Source organism: Gavia stellata, chromosome 1 (assembly GCF_030936135.1).
Source record: "Gavia stellata isolate bGavSte3 chromosome 1, bGavSte3.hap2, whole genome shotgun sequence".
Taxonomy (NCBI): domain Eukaryota; kingdom Metazoa; phylum Chordata; class Aves; order Gaviiformes; family Gaviidae; genus Gavia; species Gavia stellata.
The window spans coordinates 29,873,589-29,898,756 of NC_082594.1; the positions used below are offsets into that span (position 1 = coordinate 29,873,589).

Sequence of the window (25,168 nt, forward strand, 5' to 3'; positions counted from 1 at the left end):
AAAGCTGTTTGAGCAATAATCGCACTCTTCACTCTGTATGCCTCAAGCCCTGCAACAAAGCCATAAGAGCGGTAAGGTATGGCTTCAAGAGGAAGCTGGGCCAGCTCCCAACAGCCAACACCTTTGACATCTTACTGTTGTAGCCAAAACGCCGCTGCCATTGCCACCAGTCCAGCAACGCTTGAGCACAAAGCTCAGAAGCACCAGAGAAACATGATTGCTGCAAAGCAGATGAACCAAATAATGGCTGCACACGGTCCCAGATATGAACAGCACAGGGTGCACACTGAAAACCACATGAAGGCATCTGGATCTTGCAGTTGTAGCTCAGGCACCAACTGTGTGGGGGGAAGGAGTCTGATGATTCCTTGAACGTTCAAGTGCACTGTCAATCCCACCCAGTGATGTAAAAAGCCACTGCTTTGATTTTATACACGCCCAGGCTAGCAGAGAACGTTTTAGGTTCATCACTACAGCAATCTCCATGATAATGATCTACACAGCACTTGTTAGGTGTGGGTCAATAAACATCCAGACTTCTCATTTCTCCTTCTACCACACAACAATGACACCAGATGCAGAATTTACAATGTAGGCACACACCTGATGCTGAACAGGACCTCAGGAGTAGCTCTGCAGTCTGGTGCAAAGAGTAGGGTAGAGGAGAAATGCACAAGGGGCTTCATTCATGGACATTTTTGACCATCAACTGGTGGCAATGAATCTGAATTTTGCTACCTTTAATGATTCTCCTTATTAAATCTAAAAAGTCTTATGTGCTCTCCTTCATAATCTTCCCCTGCAAATGCCTCTTGCCTCATCCATTCTCAGAGTCACTAGTATAGTTTCTTGCTGTGGACCCCAGCAAGACCCTGGGTCCTACAAAAATTAAAGTATATATATTATATGAAACTTCTGATCATGAATAATGTCTTTTTGAGCTAACATCTCAAGATGCAGGGAATGAGCTACTGAAGTGTTGTGCAAACTAAGTTCAGAGGTCAATGATCTTGCAGAGCACTTTGCTAGTTTCTTTCTGCTTAGGAGGAACACGGTGGAAAAATCTCGGAATGAAGCTCAGTGCAAAGGTATACTATGGAAAAAACTGCAGACTTGAGGTACTGTACATTTACCACCTATCTTCAGAAAAAAACACTGCACAAAACAGTATGCCAAGCAAGCAGGCAGATGGATCAAAAGGCAGGAATTTTTTCACACAAAGCTTACACAACATCCTAACTCAAACCATGCTTGGTAAGATATTTCCCCATTTAATTCATGCTGCCGTAAACTAAATGCAAATGCATATTGCATAATAGGGAAAATGTCACAGTTTTTGTAGGTTATATGCAGCTATAGAATTGCATGGGTTTGTCAGGGAAAAACTGTTACAACCATTAGTGGTACTTAGACCTAAGAGAAAGAGACACCACTTTATTTAACACAGTTTTGGTTTATATAGAGGGCTTTTGGGGTATTTTGTGGGAAGCGACTAGAAAACAAAGATTCATAGGAGACAACCTCAGGAGAAATGGATTTTTATGACTCAAAAAAATGACAGTGACATGACAGTTTTACTACTCAGCTGTGAAACAGTTTCCACCCATTTTTCAGTTTTCTGGACAAGAGCAATGCAGTTCAGTGATTTTTCCAGTTACCCGAGCACATATGCCTGGAAGCCGTGCATGCTCTGCTGTTCAGGCACTGGACCAAAATCAGATTCTAACCAGTTTCCACTGCAGAAACTTCGGGCAAGTAAAGACAGACCCAGAAAATGGACCAGAAGTCACAACCACATAAAAATACTGTGTTACCTTGAGGTTACTAGAACAAGATTCAGAGAGTCGAGCTGCCTCAGGTCTTCAGCAGCTCCACAAAAGCACTGCTCATCACATATCTCATGAAGCAGTGCAGTGACTTACCACATTCCGGCATATATGCTGTAGGGAAGTTAATTTTATCTGCAAATGCAGGTAAATGCAGAGCTGGAGTTCTCAGTGCGCATCAACCTACAGCTCTAGGAATTATTAAACAATGAGTGTTACACCACACTAGGATTTTGTTCAAGCAAAGTTTCAAAATTAACTCCCTCATTAAGACCTATGCATCAGTCTTCCTTAGATAGCTTTGGGGTAACAAAATGATCATCCCTCCTTCTTACCCACAGACCGCCCCTCCCACCCCACCAAATTATTTCCTTCTAGAACAGGTGCAGCTTCCGTGCTTCTTGTACTGATCAATTCCCATTTGCATTCGGGAAGCATAAACACACAACCTTTTGAAGGTAATCGCATTGGATGATTTAATTATTGCAATCCAATTACTTTCACCTCCTTCTCATATTCAAATGTTTCAGTAATGGAAGTTATTAACAAGATCCTCATTAGATTAAAATACAGGCCTGCTATGCAGTAAGTGACTCTGTGGAACCATGCTAAAAATACCTAGCGGATCCACGATTTGCAAGAAAGCAACCCTCCAGCTCCCCTCTAAATTGTCCATGTAGCAAAGGCAAAGAACGAGAACCTACCAGGTCACGAGCCTGCTTCGGGCTGCCCGGTAAGAACATGAGTCCAGAAGAACAGAACACTTTTTTTTTTCCAAAGCTGCTAAGGGCTATCAACTAAGTTAATGTTCATTTTTAAGTTATGCATGCTTCATTCTGCATAAAAATGAACTCAACAGATAAAAAAGTAAGCTTATGCTTTTGAATCTATGAATCGAAAGGTGGACATACCCATTTTCAATATACATACCACCAACATGACATTTCTAAGAAATTCTATTCATACATAGGTTAGTTTATAGGAAAATATTGATATTTGTTCCCAAGCACTAAATTAAGTCCCCAGCTGGAATTTATAACAAACATAAATGCTAGTATGCTGGAGCAGAAAGAATTTCCTCAGTTTTACTCTTCTTTCCCATTCTGCTCTGCAATGATACCAACGCATCAGTAAGAAAACAGCACAGCACCTGGGAGGAGAGATGAACGCAGAAAAAAAAAAAAGTTTGCAAATAATAAAGGGATATGGAGGAAGACGAGAGATCCTGGCTCAAACCGTCATACCCTTAGGCCTCAATTTATTTTTCATATAAATGTTTTCCTTGGTTAACTATAAAGTGCAGCATCGAGTAAATTATGCCTTTTCTGCAGGGGAAGGAACCCCCATTTCCACATCCATAGGGTGATGCGCTCTCTCAGCATTTTGATTTCTGGTTGTAAGTCATCTGCATCATCCATTGCAAAAGACTAAATTAAATCATTAACTACTTCAGTGCTTCTTGGAGGGTATTTGATGTATTAAACAGAGCATAACCATTCATTGCAGATATTTGAGAATCCTAGCATAAGGAAAATAGGGTTCTAGCTGCAAAAAGACAAGAGCATGCACAACCTGTAAAAGTGTTGTTTTCCACTGACGTTACACTTATCACACTCAGTCAGAAAGCACCTAACGTTTAATTCATGCAACACAAAGTTGTAGGGGAAAACCAGTGTTTCTTGGATTTTGAGAAGAGCATCAATCACATCCTGATGCAAATGAACCCCTTTCTAAGCAAACAGCTCTTAAGTTCTAACATCCACACAGTTCCCATAAAGTGTTACCTCTCAATTTACACATTTATTTCTGTTGTTATATGAACTTTCATTTTAATTAATTGTTTCTCTGGTTTCGTTCTTTGTGCAAAAAAACCCCCAACAACTAAAAAACAAACCCAAAACAAAACACAACACAACCCTCATACCCGTAGGGTATAGGTAAGTTCCTTAGCTAACACATAGGACAGTCAGCTGGTCACATGGGGTTGTAGATGTTGAAGGCTTATTGAAACATCCTCTCTAAGAACAGATAAGCTTTTGTATTTCAAATATTGATAAACAATTATGGCACTGTTTTTCCAGAGACAGCAAATACATATACTTGGAATATATTTGCGTGCTCTACACCACACCAAGACGCCTCTGGAAATGCTGTCCTTGAGCAAAGACTTTCTGCAGAGGAATCCCATTTCTAGTTCCTCCAGTTTACCATTGAACTCGAACAATGATTCATGGGTGATAAAACATTCCCTCAGCTTTTCTGCTCATTGCTATTTTCCTCTCAGGGCAGCCTGACTCACAGATATTTTCACTGTCCTCGCACAAACCCAACTCCTACCTGCTTTGCCCTTCTAGAGGAGGCAAGAAGCCACTCTGTTGCTCTGACCCAGCAGGACAACGTTGGCTGGGGAGTCATGGTACTCTCTGGGAAAGAAAGCAGCAAGCCCAGAAGCTTTAGTACCAGCAAAAAGGGATGGAGAACACAGGGCAAACCAATGTAAACCCAGCCCCATCCTGAAAGGTTTGTTCTTCAGCTGAAAAAGAACTGCAGCCTTGAAGTGCCTTGCCAGGGGTTCTCAGATTTCTTCTTATCACACATACTGAGGAGTGCCTTGTGAGGTGCCAGCAAAGCCCAAACCTCTGACTCTGTAATTAAGAGGTGACCTGGCATTTCAAGGGCTTACAAGACAGTCACAGTTTGTCACCTCTGCATTTCTGTGGAGCTTGTGTGGGGAGATGGAAATCAACACAAGTGAATGGAAGCTTTCTTCAAACCTGTATCACAAGACTGAACGTCACATCCTAAACTTTAGATTATTAAAAAAAATCCACCTCAAACATGCAGTGCCTCTTCACATTCAGATACTTCTTTCATATAGCCTTGTTACAGCTTTCCCATTCTTCAGCATTCAACTTCATACTGTGCTATTTTTATTCTATCATCTTTGAGGTTGTTAACTGCTAATTTCAATGAACATCCTCTTGCTCTTGTGTTACAAGATTGGAATTTTCTGCTGTCTCTACTTTCTCCAGTGGTTAGTTGCTGTGTATACTCCTGTCACTTCTTACATGCTTCCTCTTTAAGGCAATCAATTTTTCAATCTTTTGGGAAAGCTGTTCTTGTGTTCCCTTCTCCTTGCCTGTCTTCCAGTCCCTCTAATGAGGCAATATCCTGTCTGAACTGGCATCTTCTGTACTAAACGCAGCAATCCAGACACAGACAAACCTGCTGAATTATAAGAGCATTATCATTCTTTTCTTTATTCATCTACTCCCCATAGGTACCCTAGCAGCGTTTGCTTATTTGGCAGCAGCTGTACCTTTTTTTTTATTCACACTGGCATGATAGAAACTTACATTTTTTCTCTCATCCATATTTTGTATATTTATCAATATTAGATTCTCTCTGTGACACACTGCTATCCAATTGCTATGTTCTCCTGCAGTTCTTCATATCTCTCCAGAACCAATCAGCTTAGCTGCTAATTTGGGGCAGACAACTGGCCCACACTGCACTGGTAGGAGAGAGAACAGAGGATTTGCCAGCTACAGCTCCTAGGGGCAATCCCAGAACCACATGTTCCTGGCAAGAGAGGTGGAAAGAAAATGATAAAAGAGAGCAACAGGCAGAAGCAATCACATGCCAGGGAAAACCTTGATGGTATACATCACGGTTTGTCCTTGTGAAGATGGGACAGGAAAGCCACGTCTATTACATCAGTGTAGGGAGAACACAAGACCAACTATCTCCTCAGGTATGGAAAAATACATTTTTTAAATATGTGAAATGGTGCAATATATTACAGTGCAGCTTTGTAAAGACACCTGGTGGAACTGTGTACTGACAGGAGGCAGCTGCTTAGGAGACTGCTACCCATCCACCAAACCAATAAAGCTGGTAGCACTTTCAGTCCATTTATCTAGTCGTTGCCTTATAGGTAACTTCCACTTTGCAATAAGGGACAGCTTCCAGTTCATGACAAAAGCATCAAACATTATTAAAACCTCTCTGCTGGCACCTTGTTACTAGCTTACTTTACTGACTTATTTTTCTCTAGAGGGTTACAAGTAGAGTCCTGTGCAATTCCTTGTCCAGATGCTGTCTCAGCTTGCATTCTCCAGATCTTTATTGCTGCCATTCATAGGGGAAGTATCAGTCTTATTTTGGAACAAACAGATTTGAAGTCTTGAGATAAAATCAGCTCTAAATATCTGCTTCTTTGTCTTGCAACCCCTCACATTTAAATCTTATTCCAAGCTAATACAAAAGGCAATGTCTTGAGGTTCAAAAATGGTAAGTTCTTACTAGGTCATGCTATTAGACATGGTGATCACAATAAAGGTCTTAATATTTATATATTCACAGGAATCAGGGATTTGAGGCAGAGTACTTTCAAAGCAAAGACATTACAACGTCATTGCTGATTTAACTACTGAGCAACTGTACATGTTCACTGGAAAAAGCTGATCAGCTTTCCCCATCCTGAATAAAGACATGGTTCCTTACCAGAGACCTTGCTTTCAGTAAGCTCCCACACCAGCCTGCCCAAATTTAGACAGGTAAGGATTCCTGAACTCACATAAAAGAACACTGACAGCTGACAGATAAGGAGATTAAAACAGGTGCAAAGTATTTTATAATGCGTACCACAGAGCTGGCCTACAACAGCAGCACAGTGCACATGGAGGTATGAAGAGCACATCATCCACTGCGCTACACCATTAGAGGCAGCGTATGCTGCAAGTTAGCGCTGTACCAGCCATCCCTATCATGGTCAGGATGGTGTTACGCCTGTTAGTACTGTTAACAAATCAGGCAATCCTCTTTAAAGAATAGTAAAGATTTGGAGAGTAAAGATGTGGAGAGACTAAGCTATTCTACTGGCAACAAGAGGATGATTTGTACAGTTTCTTTTTAGGAAAGTGTAACTTGGTGTTAATCAAGACAACTACACATCACCGATCTTTCAGTTAAGTTATATTTTCACAGTGGCCTGAGTTACGTGCAGAGGGATTGCATGCACATGAACACAGTTTGTTCTACACCACTTCATTCAGAGATGTTGCCTTCCAGAAGGCAGCTATTAGCATAGGCATGGACAGTGCAAAGAAAGGTGTGTGAAGTAATGACTTTGGGTTATTCGAGGGCTGCTGGAAGCAGAGGATGGCAGGAGATTGAAGCAGACTAGATCTATAATTGACCTTGGCAGAGGACACCAGATTTTAAAAGGTAATACAAAGTAGAAGGCGGCTGGAGACCACCCATTGGGCAAGTAAATCCTTGTGCTATTAGTTAAAGCATAAAATCAGCTCACAGCATCTGCCGGGGAAAAAGATGAGCTGAGATGGGGTAAAGGCAGTAAATAAGGGAAGAGTATTTTATGATCCCACTGCCTTGCAGGGTCAGCACTGCCTGAAAAATTAAATCAGGTTTGTAATTCTGGCTCAGCTCTTCACAACTCAGACAGGATTTCTTCTTACACAGAGGGCAGAGAAGGGAGGAACAGCTTTCCCTGCAGACAGTTAAGCTACTGTGAAAAAAGGCTGAGACAATACATCCAGTTACCTCAAACCATGAGATATGCTTCCCACAAACTAAAAACCACTCTTTTGGTTTCAAAAATCCATGTGTGTTCTGCTGCGTCAAGCAGTTCCTCCTCCCACTCTCCTGTTCTGGTATCTGAGACATGCTGAAAACATCCAGGTGCAACAACCTGACAGTCCAGTAAGTTTCTTCCACATTTCACATCTACTACAAGTGAATTGTGTCTTATCAAACACACAGAGTGAGCTTTGGAGGGATATATGCAATTTGTGAGCAGATATCAAGAAATGTAAATCATTAACGATCTGCAGCAGATTAAGCAGTTTATTTAATTCAAAGATGTCCCAACTACTGAGCATCCAGAGGGAAGCAGTCCACATGGAGGGCAGTATTTTAATAATTTACTCAGAGGCCAGTGGCAGGTAACAATTTTTATAACCAATTTTTATTCCAGTTGGCAGGGAGGAGGGAGAATACCATTCAGAGATTAGACAGAGCTGTCCTGTAGGCAGGCTCTGGCCCCTAAAACAGATCAGCTGTACAGCTTGCTCCAAATAATACCAATAAACAGGAACAGCAAGTTTACAAGAAAGACCCAGAACAGTTATGACCTTGAACAGTGAACAAATAGGTTGTCCTGGAAATACATGCAAATTTTCATCATCTGTGCTCCACAGTATAAATAAATGCAAGCTAACAAAGGCTCTTAGAAATACAACAACCAGACTTCACAAATGGCATCATTTCCCCCCAGCACCACACCTTTGAAATACTTGCTTCACTCACATAAGTCTGAAAGACCAAGGTTTGTCTTTGCTTTTCCCACTCACTTTTTATTTTTTTTGGCCAGAGCATTTAATAGTTTTGTTTGATCAATTTTTTGAAAGGGAAATATTTCTGTAGAAAGAAGCAAAAGCTCATGGTATGGCAACTACATGCTAATTACAGCCCACTGAATGCTGGGGATCTACTCCCTGGATTTCCCACTGGTTGACCTGTAACGCCTACTTAAGACACTGGAACCAAAGAAGACAGTCCAGTAGTCCACTTCCAAATCATGCACTTAAAAGCTTAGAGACATTTTTCTGTACTCCCATCAGTTCTCCCAGTCATCCCACACTGTCTACTCCTCTGGCACCCTTTATTTTTACACAGATTTCAACCACGCTACTTCTCTCCACGGAGTTTTGGCTCTAGCACACTGGTTCAACAAGGGCTGACAGTGATTTACAAGTCCTGCTAGACTCAGCCTTTTAAAAAGACTCTCGCTATTGGCAAGAACATAAGCTTCAGATGTTTGTGCATGTATGTGGGAAAGGTGCAGATACTCCCTCCGCATCCCAGTTCTCCTGTTTTCAGAAACACCCATTACCCAGCAGGTACCAGTCTACCAAGGTCACCTCTCCTTGGCAGTAGCAAGCCTTCAGCATTTGTGCACTCTCAAGCAACTGCAGAGTTAGCCCACATACCTGCTGAAGCAGCTGTTGTCCCCTTCCTCACCAAGTCAAACATGGCTTTGAAGCAATGAAGCAAAGGCAAATATTGCCATTCCCTCCACCTCACTGCAAAGGAAAGAATCTCTGCCCATTTGATTTCCATTCCTCTACTGGTTGTAGCATCCCAGCCCGCTCCCTGTTGCCTGAGAGGCATCACACATTCACCGTCTCTCAATTACTCAAAACAATTGAATGCATTTTTAATAATATTTAAACAGGTTAAAAAAATCCATTAATAAACTCAGAATTGCTATGGGCTGCTGGTGGGAAAGGAGCTACTGGAACACAGAAGGATACAATGGGTACTTCAGGTTTTCAGAAGGCAGCATCGGGCAGATAAAAACTGCTAAACATGCCAAACACCTTTCACATCACCAACGCACAAGGCGCTTTTTATCAGATTTCTGGTGCCAGTGTTTTTCCTGATCCAAGCTGCCCCATTTGACTTTCATATCAGATGACTGCTGGATATTGGTATTTAACAGCAGTCAGCATTAGCAAGGATGTGCGGCTGCTCCAAGAGTTAATGCAGGAAGGAGGCAGCTGTCTTTTTTTGAATTTCAAATTGATAAGATGGGGCCACCAAAAGAATGAATAAACAGGAAGGTGAGGAAAGGAGAGTGTGAGTTGAGAAGAGTTGTGTTAAAGATAAAACATGAATGGGAAGAATAAGCAGTAGGAAACAGGTCATAAAGTATGAATGATATAAAGCCTGAAGTAAGGACAGCAGCAAGCAGCTGCTTCAGTAACCCCCAGACAAGAAAACTGAAACAGCACAGTATTTTGGTAAAAATCTATCCAAACTGAGGCAACAGGCTGAAGACAAAGGCTTCAAACCCCAAGACTCTCACCACATCCCAGTTACTGGGGTATCAAGAAGTCTGTGCATAAGGTCAGCACTGAGGTGATGACAGACATGGTAATGAAAACCCTTCCAGCTGCACTTGACAATTGAGTATTTCCCTGCGTGTAACCTCCAAATATCTAACATGGAAAGTATTTCCTACATTAAGGCTTCCCCAGATAGTGCGCTTGCACTTACCTCAGTCCCTCACAGATAGGATGTTCTTGCTCTACTACTTGGGACACTAAATCCATTAGGCTGTATCAGTTTCCTTTTAAAGGGGGGTGGGGTGGGGTGGCATTTAAGGCAAACAAAGCTTCATTATCTATGACTGCAAAATAAGCATAGAGAAAAATAAACAATAGTTTGAAAAGGGAAGTAATGACCAATGCAGACTATCTGAATTCAATTTCAAGTGATCTTTTCCCAACTGCATACTGCAAAATTTGTACTTGAATTAAAAAGTTTTCACTGCACATTTTTTCAGGGAGAAAAAAAGCTTCACTTCAGTTGGCTTCCTCTGCAGTGCTCGTAGAAAGTTTCAAGTCTCAGCATTGGCTCTTAGCAAGTTCCTCCTCTTGTTCCCTCCCCAACTTGAGTCAAGTTACTACTGAGTCTCAAGGATAAAACTTTTTTTTTGTTCAAAGAAACTTAGCTTTTGAATAAGTAAACACACACCATAGAATCAAACTTTGTCCTGTTCATGGAATATTTACAAAATATTAATATTAGTCAAAACTAAAAAACAGATGTTTGAGATGCTTCCAAATCAGTCCTGGACAGGTAAAGAAAGCAGTGCCATGACCCAGCTCCACAAAAGAACTTAAGGACAGGGGTATCAAACACCAGCAGGTCTAAGGTAATGGCCAGGTTTGGAGCATTGCTCCCACTAAAGAGGTAGGTACTCAAGAATGGGATTCTCATTAAACACGGCAGTTCAAGCCAACCAATGCAAAATGCCAAAAAGATGTGTGAAATCCCACATCCTCCCCAGACCCAGACACACTCTTGCAATCCTAATTTGGACTGTGTAAGCACCTGGATCCCAAACACTCATCTCATGACACCCATTTTTACTCCATAACAGCTTAGCTGTAAGAGCACTCAACTAGGAGGACAAGGCAGGCTACAAGATCCCCTGAGTGTGCAGTGATTGACACCATCCTCCCCAGAACCAAATCTCAAACACGAGCCGGGGGGGGGCGGAAATAAATAAACAGTTGATGCTAGGTCACCTGGTCGGATGAACATTAGCCTGGCCATTTTCTCACCAGGAGACTCAGAAGTCACCTGTCCCTGCTAAGTTCTTACAACAGCAGCTAACCCCTAGACAAACTTATCAAGGACGCAGCAGTTAGCTCCACCAGCAGTCAGAAACATAACGCAGAGACTGGATATGCGCCAACTGAACAAGAATTGAACTTCTCTGCAAGGCAGGATAAATAAATATACATTCTCTCCCTCTACAAAGAAACTTTTAATTTCTAACTTTCAGCTTCAGCAATTTTTTTTTCCCCAATTGCCTAATTTTTTTCAGATAATACATAACCATAATATATTGCCAAATGGCAACACTGATGTCACTCTGATCTGTGATTTCAGGGAAACAATATCAATTTAGTTACATAGGAGGAAGGGGAGCCAAGTTAGACATCTTGTGCTGTTTATTTTCACGTTACTTCTGCATAATTGATAGCTACTCATAATTTAAGTTTATTTTACTCTAAATCTGCTCCTCTCTCTCTTAGTATCTGGTTAAAATTGTTGTTTCCGTAAGATTTGATGCAATGGAGGCAGAGTAGAATTTCTATTTGGGTCCAGAGTGAGAAAGTGCAATCTTGCGGCACAGCAAAAGCAGTAGATTTTGTAGAAAAATACTATAAAGACTGTTGTAAAACTTTTATGTCCTGGGTATTCAAGGTACACATGATTCTAAGGAAATCTTGTTGCTTTCTTGATCCTCTGATCTTGGACCTTAAAAAGGCAATCATAATCTTGTAACAACTTAGGGCTAGGCTAAAATAATTCGACACAATTTCCTTAGTATCAGAGGACCCACACCAGAGGATAATTTCAGACCAACCATCCTGAGAACAATTAAAGTGATAGTAAAAAATAAAAAGGAAACTTTTCGTGGAAAAGGAGTAAACACAAAAGGCTCCTACAACAAGACACTACACACAAGAAACTCAAACCAGAATATATAAATTCCCTCACAATCCAGGAGGGATGAAAACATGTATAGGTGGAAAACAATGCTTGGAGTAAGGTCTGTGGCAACTGTATGCCCAACTTATTTCAAGTGTTTTAGGGACTGAAAGAAGCAGAAATGTCATTGTTATGACTGAAGGTCTTTACAAAGATGAAAAGCTTAGGTAAATCCTGCCTGAAGAGGGTCTTTGGACTTCCTTGATCTTCTCCAAGCTTTGCTCTACATTTGGATCACCCCAATGAAGAATAGTCTCTTCAGCATGTAACACCCAACTGTATATGTGTTTCAAAGGGACAGATTATCAGTGGCTCGTATTTCCAAACTGGTCATTACTACAGCTTAGCACAATTCTATGACTTCAAAAATATAGGATCAAAGCTTTCACTGCCTTGAAACAGTAGAGGGACTGTCATACTTATGAGAAGTGAGGCCTGGGCTTTTCTACTGGCAGCACGTGGAACAGCTCCAGTGCAGCTGCAGTGACACCAAGCCCACTGGAAAGATGCCACCCCAAGACAATATAAGCACAGAACAAGTTGACACGTAACGGAGCATTCATGTCCTATCTACCAGAGCTACAGGACACTACGAAGCAATGCTCTGCTCACACCAGTCAAATATACTTCCTTGGGTGTCTGAAGCAAAGGCTTGTGGAGACAAATTATCTTGACCGCTATTGAGGAACGGGGGGAGGTCTACTCGCACAGGTGGCAAGTCCAATGCTTGGGCCTCTGGTGGTGCAGCAAACTAACTCAGGGGTCTGACCAGAGGACGTGGCTAGAGAGGCCATAAGTGGCACTTCTGCACTTCAGCAGGGTTCCAGCCCCGCAGGTCACTGGCTGATGTTGCATGCAGGGATTTGGCAGCGTGTGCACTTCTGCTCAGTGTTGTGACCCCAGGAGACCTGCCCTCCCCTGGACACCTGGTTGAAGTTAGTCTTAAGGCCATAGAACTATTTTTGGTCTTAAATTCAGGCTTTTTAAACTTATTGTTACAGATCTTAAACCAGCAGAAATGTTTACAGGCAGACCAGTTTTAAGGGCTATGTCTTGTTTAAACCAGCAGCTTAGTTTGTTGGTTTTTTTTTTAAATCACAGAACCAATTTCCTGTAGGCAATCTGACTCCCCACCAGCAGGGATGGTCACATGATCTGGGTGCCCTAAAGATGTGAAACACACCTAGATTAATAAATGACACAGGCCTGGGACCAGTCTCTGGCAGCAAGGCCACCTGGCACAGAAACCAGCAGCTGCATCCAAGCTGTGTACTGGGAATGGTCCCTCGTCCAAGCTGACTCCCAAAACCTGCCTGGGGATTGTTCGACACTGTGTGAATTGGCTCATGGCAAGAACAGTGCCTGGTACCAACAACCTTATGGTATAGCCAGCCAGATCCCCATGCCTCAATACATACCCTAACACTATTTAATTATTAGAAATACAGTCATTATAGCAACTGGCCCTGGGTTCAGCTGCCTGTTTCTCCCAGCTAGTTCATGCAATCATTGAAAAGAGGAACAATATTGATGCTGCTGAAGTCCGCCCTACATACACCACCCTGTGCAACACTGCGCTTGTTTAGAAGAATTGGAAAGTTGGAACAACAAGGGATTTGCTGTCTCTGCTCACAAGCTCCCTCCCTTCTTGCTACCTTGTACACCACAATAATATCTCAAGGTGGTCCATATTTTCCCCACTTTCCCTCCTTCATTTTTATTAGCCTGAGGTCAGTGTAAAGGCATTGACCAGCAACTGAATAAACAGCAATTTATGGCCTAAATAGAGTCATCACACATAGCCATAAAGGGAAATCAAACTAAAAAGACAAAGAAATCCATTGCCAGGATAATGCTTCAGAGAAACACAACGGCTGCCTAGCAAATTAGGAACCTGCCTGCAAACACAGGCAGTATCATCTACTTCTGGAAGAATACAATTGAGTCCGAGGTGTCAATACACACACCCCCCACTTTTTGAAATCACCATTTGCACTTTTTAATCCACATGCAGAACACTCAAACACAGATCACTAAGTAATTACCCATGCCATTTGCTTTCCCCACATCCAGAATTTTTGTCAAAATGGTTATTTATCTACTTCTCCCACATCACTTTGTATACAAAACACTTGCCTACATAGTTAATAGTCCTGGTTTTGTGATTGAGAGCTGAATAACAATTACACTTGTTTCTAAAATAATCTGGCTCTTTAAACCATGTAAAAATGTCTGTTCATGTCAAAAAGTGCACGTGAACACAAGCTCCGTTATAGAGCAAAGGAAAGACCACGGGAGACACTGACCAAGGCAGACCAAGCCATTTGTTAGGTTTATCCAAGCTTCCTGCTGGTGACCTCAACATTTGCAGTCCTCAGGCCATTCATTCAGACATGTTCACACCTCGTAAAAAGCAGACAATGGTGTTCATTCCTGATTCCTCAAAACAGAGTTTAAGTTATAAGGTTTTTAGAAGGATGATAAATATAAGCTGTGACCAAAAGGATGCTGTGGATGAAACTAGTTGGGGTATAGAGACTTCTTGGCTTGGTTTCCTGTTAATGAAAACTTAATAAGGAAATCCTTACCAAGCTTATCTCTTATCTACCAAAGTATCTACTGGGGAGGAGGGAACGAAGGACTAAAAGCATCCTAAATCACAGAGGAGCTTTCAGAATTCACATAAAGTTCGTGCATTTTCAGACACTACAGCATGTAAATTTTTTTTTTTTTAAACAATCAGTACCTTCATAAGTCCCTTTCCCCACTGCTTTCTCTAGTATCTAATATGGCTTAGCCACAATATTTGAGGAAAAGTTAACTGCTGGAAACCTAAGGACCATGACCACCAGAATTTCTAGCATTTCTTGTTTAACAAAAAAAACGTACCTTTGCTTTTAATCTTCCACTCCAAAACCAACACTTTGGAACTGAAGTAGTGGTACAAGCTACTGTGGGATTTCCTACCTTCCCACTGGTCACGTGCTCCCCCACCATACAAGCAACCATAAAGAGCACACAAAGGTGAAGATGAGATGCCAAACAACAGAGGTCCCAAATGTCCCCCAGAGCAATGTCCTGGCAGCTGTGCAGCCTGCAGAAACCCTGCCTGCCGCAGGGCTGAGAGCATGTCTCTGCAACAGCCCATCACACTCAACAGGGCTCCTCATCTGCTGGTGCTTCGCAGCTCAGGCTGCCATAGGACAACAAGCACTGCAGCAAGTTCTCCAAAATGCTATATGCTTTTGCTTTTTGGCTACAAATAAACCTAGCAAAAACAGGAATCAGAACGTGAACCTGAAAGTTCAGTAAGTGTTTGTACGGGTCTGAGCTGATGTCCCGGCTGGAAGTCTGGCAGGATCATTTAACAGTTGATAGTTTGAAAGCATGATGATGGATTCATCTATTCCCTCTCATCTACTGGCAGTTGCAGAAGTTAGTAAGAAGAGATTTGTTTATGAAGTCTGATTCATTTCCTGAAGGGAAGAGACTGCACTCTTCTTCGGAAATGGATTAGTGCCTCTACGTTGTGTAACCAACCCGTGCTACGTAACACACTGTGCCAAGTACAGCGGTCTACCACTCATTGCAGTTGATATTTTTAAGCTAGCTGCCTACCCTGCTTTCTCCTGCCTGAAGAAATTCAGCATACATACACTCTTAGCTGGCAACGGCAGCTAATGCAGTCTCAAAACCTCCTATTATTCCTGACTTCAGATGCAACACAACGTAGAAAACATGAGGTAATATCAGACAGGCTTTTGCTTGTCAAACAGTACTAAAAGCCTCAGCTGCTAAAGCAGCACACAGAATAGCCCAAGCAAGGCACCGGTAGACCTGACATGCACTTTTGGAGTTTAATTATAGTTATTCTGACTGAATGGGACATAAAATAGGGCTCAGTGGAACAGAATAAAATGCATTGTTTCACTGCAGCAAAAAGTATCAACTTCTTAATTCCAGTCATCAAATAACTTTAGTCCAGCCCTAGGGTACAATAAAGTCAAAGGTGCCGATTTTGACTTGACACATACATTATCTTCTCATCTTCCTCCCTCAGCCAAATTAACATTGAGCCAGCTTAAGTCCTCTCTTCCCCATGTTAGCACTGCCACAATGCCCTACTTCGATCTCCAGTTTTTAGCACAGGCAGAAGCAGATACTGGTAAAGTAATCCATTACCATGGCATATTAAAAGCATAGAGAACATTCATCTCTAGAAGCCAAATGCAGGGCTCTTCAGCAAAGGCCCTTTCACCGCTCCTCAAGCTCTTGGCCAGCACAAAGCAGGCTACACCAAGGCCACTGCCTGACCAAAGACTCCTGTGACACAGGAGTCTAAAGCAATGGGACCAACAGGATGAGCAGGCACAAGGGCTGTATGCCTGATATCGGAGAATAGCACAGCATGAGCTTTCCTACTGGACTTACAGTAATTGCAGAAGTGCAATCAGCCATTGACAACAGCTTATTGCTGGCAGAGCTGCTGAAACAGCCAGTGAAGCAAAGGCATGATTTGTAAATCCAGCCAAGGCACTGTGTGTAGAGGACCTCCCCTGCCACCAGAATTCTGCAGCTGTCTTTAGTCAACCCTGCATGAAGTAGAAGCTAGGCTGGACCACAGGCTATGTCCTTACCATCAAAGTAGAAAACATCTCATCAGAAATTCTACTTTCATTCTATCCCATGCACATGGTGCTGCAAAACATGAGGCCTTCACAATGTCAATTTGAACGATTCATTGGATGACTCCACAGACCGCATTTGCTCTAGCAAAACGCAGAGCTCAGAGGGGGGACAGAATTTCCCTGTATCAAATCGAAAAACAGGGATGGAGTAGGGGAATGAGAAGATACAGCTTAATAACACTAAGGATCATGAAGAAAATATGTAAAGTAAGGATAATTCAGCACATAAGCAAAATTAGTGCAAACTAGTTACAAATAAAATGTAAGCCCTCATTTCCAGTTTGACGACACAGATTCCTAAAGTTTCCAACATACATAAAGGGGGCAAAATACTTAATGAGGACCTGTCTCTTAAAAGGGATTACATTACATGGTTTTTTGAGGTAAGGGGCAATTGTATTAAATGAAAAGGCAGTCCCTTCTGGATCTTTGTGTAATAAATGCATATAGGCAAATACCTTACAGAATATTGAGTCCAACACTTGAGCTTGCAGTGTCAGCTGACATCTGCAAGGAAAGAAACCTCAGCGTAGACATTCTCGGAGAAGCATCCAAATCAGAGGAGACATCTGTAAGATAAGTTTTGCTGTACTGCTTTAGAAGGGCTAAACATTGACAAGAAGGAACGTATCAGAACAGACTAATTTTCAGTGCTCTCCAGCTTCATCTTATCTTGCATCACAACAAACCTACTGGATTTCCTCTTTCAGTCACTGCCTATATGTTTTTTATTTCAAGCCACAGATAAGCTAAATAGTGTGGAAGTCGGAGACTGTTGGTATAGGCCTATATATCTAAATCTTGAAACCATTGTACCGGGAGGATATGTACCACTGCTCTAAACCAACACCAAAACCTTCTCTCATTACCCATCCTCTAGCATGCATTAGCTTGCATAAATGTAATTATGTTTTTGCTATACCTTATTACCTTTTAAGCTAAAGTAAAAGCTTTAGCACCAACTCATGATTAGACCTTACTAGAACTTTAAAAAAAAAAAGCTGTTTACTTTAAGACCCTAAAGTACTCCGCAAGGCAGATGCACCACTTGCTTAAGAATACAGTTAAGCCTTTATTTGCTATTGTAAGTGACTTCAAAGCCAAAGGTAAATTTATCAAATTTGCACTAACTGCTGGAGGTGCAAAATCTCATTATCTGTCATGTTCTAAACACAAGCAAGGATCTTCGCTCCATATCCCTTCAAGACAGGGCACTGTATTTGCTCTGTCACCTGAATCCAGATAATTCTAATGCAGATAATTCAACCTGATGGCAAAATAGACCAATTCACGTTAGGACAGCCTTTTCTGAGATTTCTCTCCGCGGGACTCAACTCCTAAGGAAACTGCTATTACAGACTCGTAAAGGTCAAAAGCATTGCCTTCAGGGGTAGATCGATCACTACTGTTATTTCAAAAACCTGCTAAGAACATCGATCTTTTACCTCACAGTAAGAGGGAATGGTACAGGATTTGGAGATTAAAAGACAACATTAGATCAAATTTCTCTGTAAACTTGGCAGTAGAACAGCAGTGCTCTTCTACCCAGAACTGTGCTTTGGCATTGCCTTCGATTCAATGCTCGAAACCTTAAGAGTTCCCTGAAAAACTTAATTTAAGCAGTGAATACACATGGTATGACAAGCAAAGCCCATATGTTCAAAGTCTGGCCAAGGTTAGTTACACAACACTATTTCCTGCAGCCTCACTAAGAGAAAAATTAAAACACCACTTTTTTTAACCCAGCCTCCACAACTGTTGTCCCTCTTATGAGGGTGAAAGTTGTATTTTGTCTACCTAAAACTTCAGCACAGTCTAATTTGCAAAATTTATTACCTTCTTTCTGATAGCCAAATATCCATTTTGACCATTATTTATGTGCAGTTTCAAGCCATCAGGCATGCAAACTGTGACATATGAAGAACCCTGAGAGATGCATATGGTTTCACAATTATGTAAAGCTCCCTCCCTGGAGGCCTGCCTGGTAAACTTGCCCTCTCCTGCTTCTCCTTTCACAAAATTGTCCTTTTCATTCTCCAGGCTTGCTCCATCCACTCACCCAACCTGTTTGCTGGGGTACTTGCCATTCCTGTGTGGAGGTTTGGTTTACAGTTTCCCCATTTACTGCATTTCATACTTCACCAAAGTATAAAGAAGGAAGTTTTATTTTCTCTTTCCTAAAACGACCCATGCAGGACAAGGCTCTGCTGAACAGGATGCATCCCACTGTGTATGGCTATTCTCAGCACCCCACAGCCACCGCTCCCGCCCCCTCCCATGGTGCCCCATCCCCACCTGCCGCATCCTGCAGCACCACTGCTGCATCCATCACTCCCTCACACCATATGCAGAAGGGAAACAGCTGTGGTTTTTCTTTTTCCTGCCTTTCCAACAGACTACGCCAGGGACTACTGCAATTCTCATCAAATCCCTAGGCAAATACATGCAGATACGGGCAGAGTTTTATATAAAACCACTTGTATTTGACAGGTGTGCGATGGAAGCACCAGGGGCAAGGCAATTAAACATGGCTTCTGGGGTGCTTTCATGCGAATGGCCTTCCATCATCTGAGAGGTTACGGGGCACAGAACACAGTGATGTACAGAAGATACTTGTGCAAAAGCCAGTTGCTCTCCTTAGAGCATTGTGCATCATTTACCAAGTTTTTAGAGCTCCCGAGCACAGGAGCGGTGCGTGCCTGCATGACGCCCTCCCATTTTCTCCTTCCCATTTGTTCCCTGAGCCACCAAGTATATTCTGACTTCTCTTCAGACTGTTACAAACAACATTTTATGAAACTTGTGCCACTTTTCAGCGGTTCTCTTGCATGTATTATCACATAGCTGAAAGATGTTGCTGGGAAACCTGTCCACAGACCACTGTCTGCAGATACCATGCGACTTGGTGTGGCGGGAGAGAGGGAAAGAGAAAATAGTCTGCCTCAATAACCAATAAGGGAGGTCAAACAAGCTACTGACATCTTTCTATTGGGCTACAACTTCACATGCTATTTGATACCTTCAGACCGCTAAGTGACCCTCAATGAAAGGCCAGTCTTCCTGAACAAGCCTGGTAGCTTCAAAACTGTTGCAATTCCTTTATTTTAAGGTATTGCAGCCATTTAATGCTGTAGCATCACTGCCTCCTCTAGCCATCTTTAGCTTTAGGAGAAAAACCAACAAGTTTCCTGCAACAGTACATTTTTAGTTATATGCCAGCTCTGTACAGCACATACTCCATAACCAGCATTTGTTTTTCTTCCAGGGGCTGCAAGGCACACACAAAGGTGGCATTGTGCAGTCCCCTCTCAGCGAGGAGCGTTGTTCAGCTGCAGAACTGGAGAGACTGCAGGGGAAGGTCACCAAGTCTGACAGATACAAGGCACACTGATGAGAGATCCAGTCTCTGTGTAAGCAGATGTCAGTGAAATTAAGACGGGGTCAGTGAAGACAAGAAGAAAAATGAGAACTGGTTAATATGGGAGGCAGATGCACCATCCTGAAACTTGCTGCATTCAAGTGCGCTGTTCAGCAACTGGTGGAAAAAGAGGCTACCATAAGGCAAATGGAAGTTGTATTAAGTAGCTCTTCTTATTCCAAATAAAGCTTGTAAGATAAGATACATGCATCTATACCTTTTATATAAAAAATAATCTCTTAAACAGAGAGGTGACTAAAACACACTGCATCTCTGACTCTAAATGCTCAAGGACCTTATGTTCCGCTCTATTTTGATGTCTAATTGTGCTGCTGAAACTGGGTCTGTACAAGTCACGGTCCAAGCCACATCATGCCACATTTGCAGCTGCCCCCTTGCAGTTAAGACATGAACTTAATACAACTGCAGGAGTTGCACCAATTTGTGCATTGACCTACATGAGCTAGCAGTTGCAGGATAGCTCAAATCAGAAAGACAAGACTAAATGCTAGTGCTTTAAATCTTTAACTAAGTACTCGGGGGAGAGCGTTAGAAGGCAAGGGATATACAAGCTTTGGCAAACTTGAACAAGTCATCTCCTGGTGGCACAAAGTGCCACAGGGGGTTAAAAAAATACATTGTAAGGTCTCCCACAAGTTAATAAGTAGAGTTTATCATCCCCAACAAGTACTCAGCAAAACATTTTATGTGCTAGTCCCAGGATTTTGGCATCTCAACAGGATACATGTTAGTCAAATTAGGAACAGTTACTTTTCAACATCTGCAACAATGATTCCAAGAGCTTTTGGACCTCCTGTCTTGTCTTAAACCTCTTGCCAGCATCCACTTCCTTCACTCAAACAGCCAGCACTAACCTCCACCCTGAGCTTTATTCCAAACACAGTCATCAAGTTGCAACACATCCAATTAGTTTAAAAAAACTCAGACAAACAAGCTGCATCTACAGCAATAGGTCTCTTATGAACCTTTGCACTGTTAACATAGAGTTCCTTCATTTCCTCTCAAGAATTTTATCAAGGACTGACGTTTTTATCAAAATTTAAAGAACCTCCAGGCAGGGACAAGTCTTTTTACACCCGTAAAGAACATCCACACCTTCTGCACTACTTAAACTACTGCTAATGCTGCAATAACCTACAGGCTTGGACTGATAAACATATACAAACAGCCAGCATCAAAATCAGTTCTTGCACCACCTGCACTTCTGCTGCAAACCAACAGCCACACACAAAGCAGAGCGGCCGTCAGTGATATAACCCTGTGTTTAGATGAGAATTACAAACCTGTATCGCAACCATAGCTCTGCAAAGCCATTGCCCTCTACCCCTCCACCACAGGAGAAAGGAAACCCAGAAAGTTTACCAAGGGTCTGCAGTTCCTCGTGTCCTGCCTGGATGCAGCACCAAGTGAAGAGTCCAACCTTTCCATTAGAGGTATTTCACAGACATGAACTATAGTGCTATATGCTTTATGTCCTGGATCTCGACAACAAAACGACAAGGAGCAAAAGATTCCTTTTGATATATTTAAGGGTGGAAAGATCACCCTTCTCCATGCTAGAAGACATGTCAGGAGGACGCCAAAGACAACCCCCACATATCTTGTTACATTCCTAGTTCACCACTAGTTTAGCAAAGTCGAGATTTCATCTGCACAAGACAGTCACTCATTTTTTGTATCCCCTAAAAAATCTGCTAGTTAGCATACCCAGAAGACAAGTCTTGGACAACAGCTTAAGCACACATCTGCGTTTAAAAACCTCAAACTGTAAACCAAGCCTAGCAATATAAGCTCTGCACAGTTTTCTCTATGTGAGATGAAGACACTACTATAAATTTACATGACAAACAGTCTAGGCTCACTGTTTGTACAGCAATCCATACAAAGACGCTGAGACATCTCAGTTCAAAAGGAACTTAAGATGATACAAAGTAGTAAAGACAAAGGTCTCTGTTCCCTTATTTAAAAAAAAAAAAAAAATCCTATGGCATAAATACTTTTCTCCTAGGTTTTGTCACCTTCTAGGAGCCTGGAATGCCCGTTTTTGAAAAAGAAAGGATTTTGACAATTTTCAGTTGACTGTGAAAGCTTTTACCTCCAGTCAATACTTTAAGGACAACAGTTCTTGACTGCAACACCTACATTTCCAAGGTCTGTAGCATGGAAGTGAGCACAGAACTCCCACCCAAAAGAGGGCACAGACTAGAGTTCATAATTATCAGGAAAGCACATGTCTAAAATTTCCTCACCTACAATATAGCTAGTGGAAAAAAAGATGGCTAGTGGCACAGTGCAGGTTTACCACGATGACACCTAGCCGCCTCCTGCCAGTCTTGCATGGTGTCACACGATGAGCAGCTGAATTAGCACTCACATCACTGGCAGGCTCTTGAGAAACACAGAAGTGTGCCAACACCAAGCAGAACTGCTTGCACTGAAAGCTGGGTGAGTCAGTGCACCTCTCCCACCGTATACCCATGCTAAGGTAAGATTAATGACACTAAATCTCTCTGGAGCACGGAGTTAGATATGTCTGAACTTGACACGCCAGTGACCTACTTTTCAGACGTGCCCAACACCCACATCTCCCTCTGAAGGCAACAAAAGACAAGGATGCTCAGCAATTTTGAAATGGTAGCATGTGCTTTTAACACACTGGAAGCTGATGACAACTTAGGGCCAGCTGTGCACAGTAGGAAAATCCCACTTTAGCTTCATATGTAGCACCTAGGGCACTCAATACTATGGATCACTCAAGATTCCACACCTTTGGATATAAGTGTCTGTTAATTCCACCCATTTGCTGGCAGGCAAAAGAGCATGGATGAAAGCTAATAATTTCTTTCTTATAGCCCTCCTGCATCAGATTTATACATTCTTGGTAACAAATGCTGCCACGCCTTTAACTCTCACCAGCCTAGACAGGTGCATCCCTTGTCCTTAAAAGAAAAACACAAAATAAAATTACATCTTATCCCTCCCAATGCAAGTTGTACTGTAAAGTGATACAGAGTCAGTCTATTTTGCCCTAGTAAGGAATCAGCCAAATTAACTAAGATTAGGACACAATGCACATGGTTCAACTAACATGACTGACTAGGATTCAGAAAAGAAAATATGTAGAGCATATAGGTGATGCACACTGAAAAGAAACTCCAACCTTGCAGGTTATGTAAAGTTTAGATAAACTAGTTTATATAAACACAACACCCCCCCCCAAGATTCCTTCTTTCCCCTTCTATACTATTCTTTATGAGGAATAACCACACTATTATTACTTAATTTTAATTTTATTTCTTAAAACACATGCATGTATGTGCTACAAATACAATGATTCAAGGCTATATAATGCATGACTATGTCTGCAAGCTATAGCTGAAACCACTTCCGTATCTTTTAAAACCAGATAAAACCACTGGTGCCATACAAAACAGAGACTAGAGACCGAGCTCCTGCTTTGAAGGGTTTATGGGTACAGAGCCACATCATGCACTAAAGAAAACCTTTAAAGCGGTACCTAGTTATTGTGTATGTTAAGACTACTAGCAACTTCAACAACAATATGTTCAGCCATTAACCAGTGAACCAACGGAGAACTCCCTACTCTTCATCTCCAGAAGACCCGTCCTCCCCAGCCTGAAGCAAGTGCTGGAGATGGCAAGTCATTCCAGCTGAAGCTCTCTGCAAAAGTTTCAGAGCATTTCCGTCATATGAGCAGTATATATCACAGGCTGGGAAACACAGCCAAAACTCACTTATTTGGCTAACAATTAAAGAGACAGATAACATCTCCATAACCGTCCTTTACAGTTTCCATGAATCTCTAAAAGCCCTCAACATTCCAAAGCCATTAAATAACCACGTCAACACTAACACTAGAAGGCAGGTTCAAACAGGAAAAGGTACCATAAGGATCTGCACAAGCCTAATCATAAGCCACAGGTATTGAAAGTCTGGTAAACTACGCTTCCACCCCACATATCCTAAAACCTCCAAGTTTGACTCCCAGCCTGCTATTCCTTCCAAATAAGTTTTAGACTCTGAACCTTTTACTTACTATAAAAATGCTAATGCAGGCGGAAAATGAAAGAAAAAGCCATCAATCAACATCTTCATGCCTGAAGAAATAAAAAGCACGATCGTAGTTTATAGCATCTCAAAGACACTGCAAACCAGCCCAACAAGCAGGCAAATTACCTGGTTAGTGCCTTTAAACAGAAAATATCCTGGGAACCTCCAGACTTACTACAGTATTTTAATGTCCATAGAGCTATCCTGTATCACCAGCAAAACTTTATACATCTATTAGCACATCTAGCAGCAGATTTCTTTACCTGGTTTCATCAGCAAGCAGGACCTAACTGACCTAAAGCAGGGGTTTGCTCTGGGATGGGAAGGAAGAGAGATGGTTGCTCATGAACTAAGAGTTTCTTAGTGTGAAACCCCTGGCTTCCGCTTCACCACTTGTTTCTTGAACCTGACATCTCAGTTATTAGCGAAACAAAGATCTCTGGTCAACCCCTTTCTCTAAACAGAAATCTCAACTTGGAGCATCAATCTATTCTCAACAACTCATACATGCTAAAACAGCAGAAGCTACTCATTTTTTTCTAAGGTGGGGGGAGAGACAGAGATTGAGACCTATACAAGAGCAAATGAATTTTAGGAATACTTTCTTACAGATGAAAAGAATTGGCCGAGTAAGCCTAACAAGCTACAATGAGCCAAAACACACTCAAGCTTTATTCAACTTCACAACAAATACACGAAAAATGTAAAGACAACAAAATCATGAGCACGTAGCAATGTAGAACTCCGCTTGAAATCCCTTTGATAGTGTACTTGTTTTATGTAGCTCAGTTTCTCTTGCTATGAGGCATGAGAGTTCACTTGGAGACCACAGCTTAGATGAACTCAAGTGATCTTAAATTTGCACATATTTGACAACTAGCTGAAAACTAACTTACCGTGAGGACAAAGACAAGATGAAAGAAATACTGACAGTTTTCCGGAAAGCTGGCAGAGATATAAAAGCAGACACTCAACAGGATAACAGGCATCCAAGAGAAACAGCCCACCAAAAAAAGCCTTGAGAATCAAAACATATTTACACCCTGGTCAAC

The 25,168-nt window shown here is 41.9% G+C and overlaps 1 protein-coding gene across 1 annotated transcript in view; it reads right to left on the reverse strand.

Moving 5' to 3' along the window:
- The window catches only part of WDFY2 (WD repeat and FYVE domain containing 2), a 64,291-nt gene that overhangs the window by 38,082 nt on the left and 1,041 nt on the right, over positions 1–25,168 (reverse strand). The window lies entirely within an intron of this gene.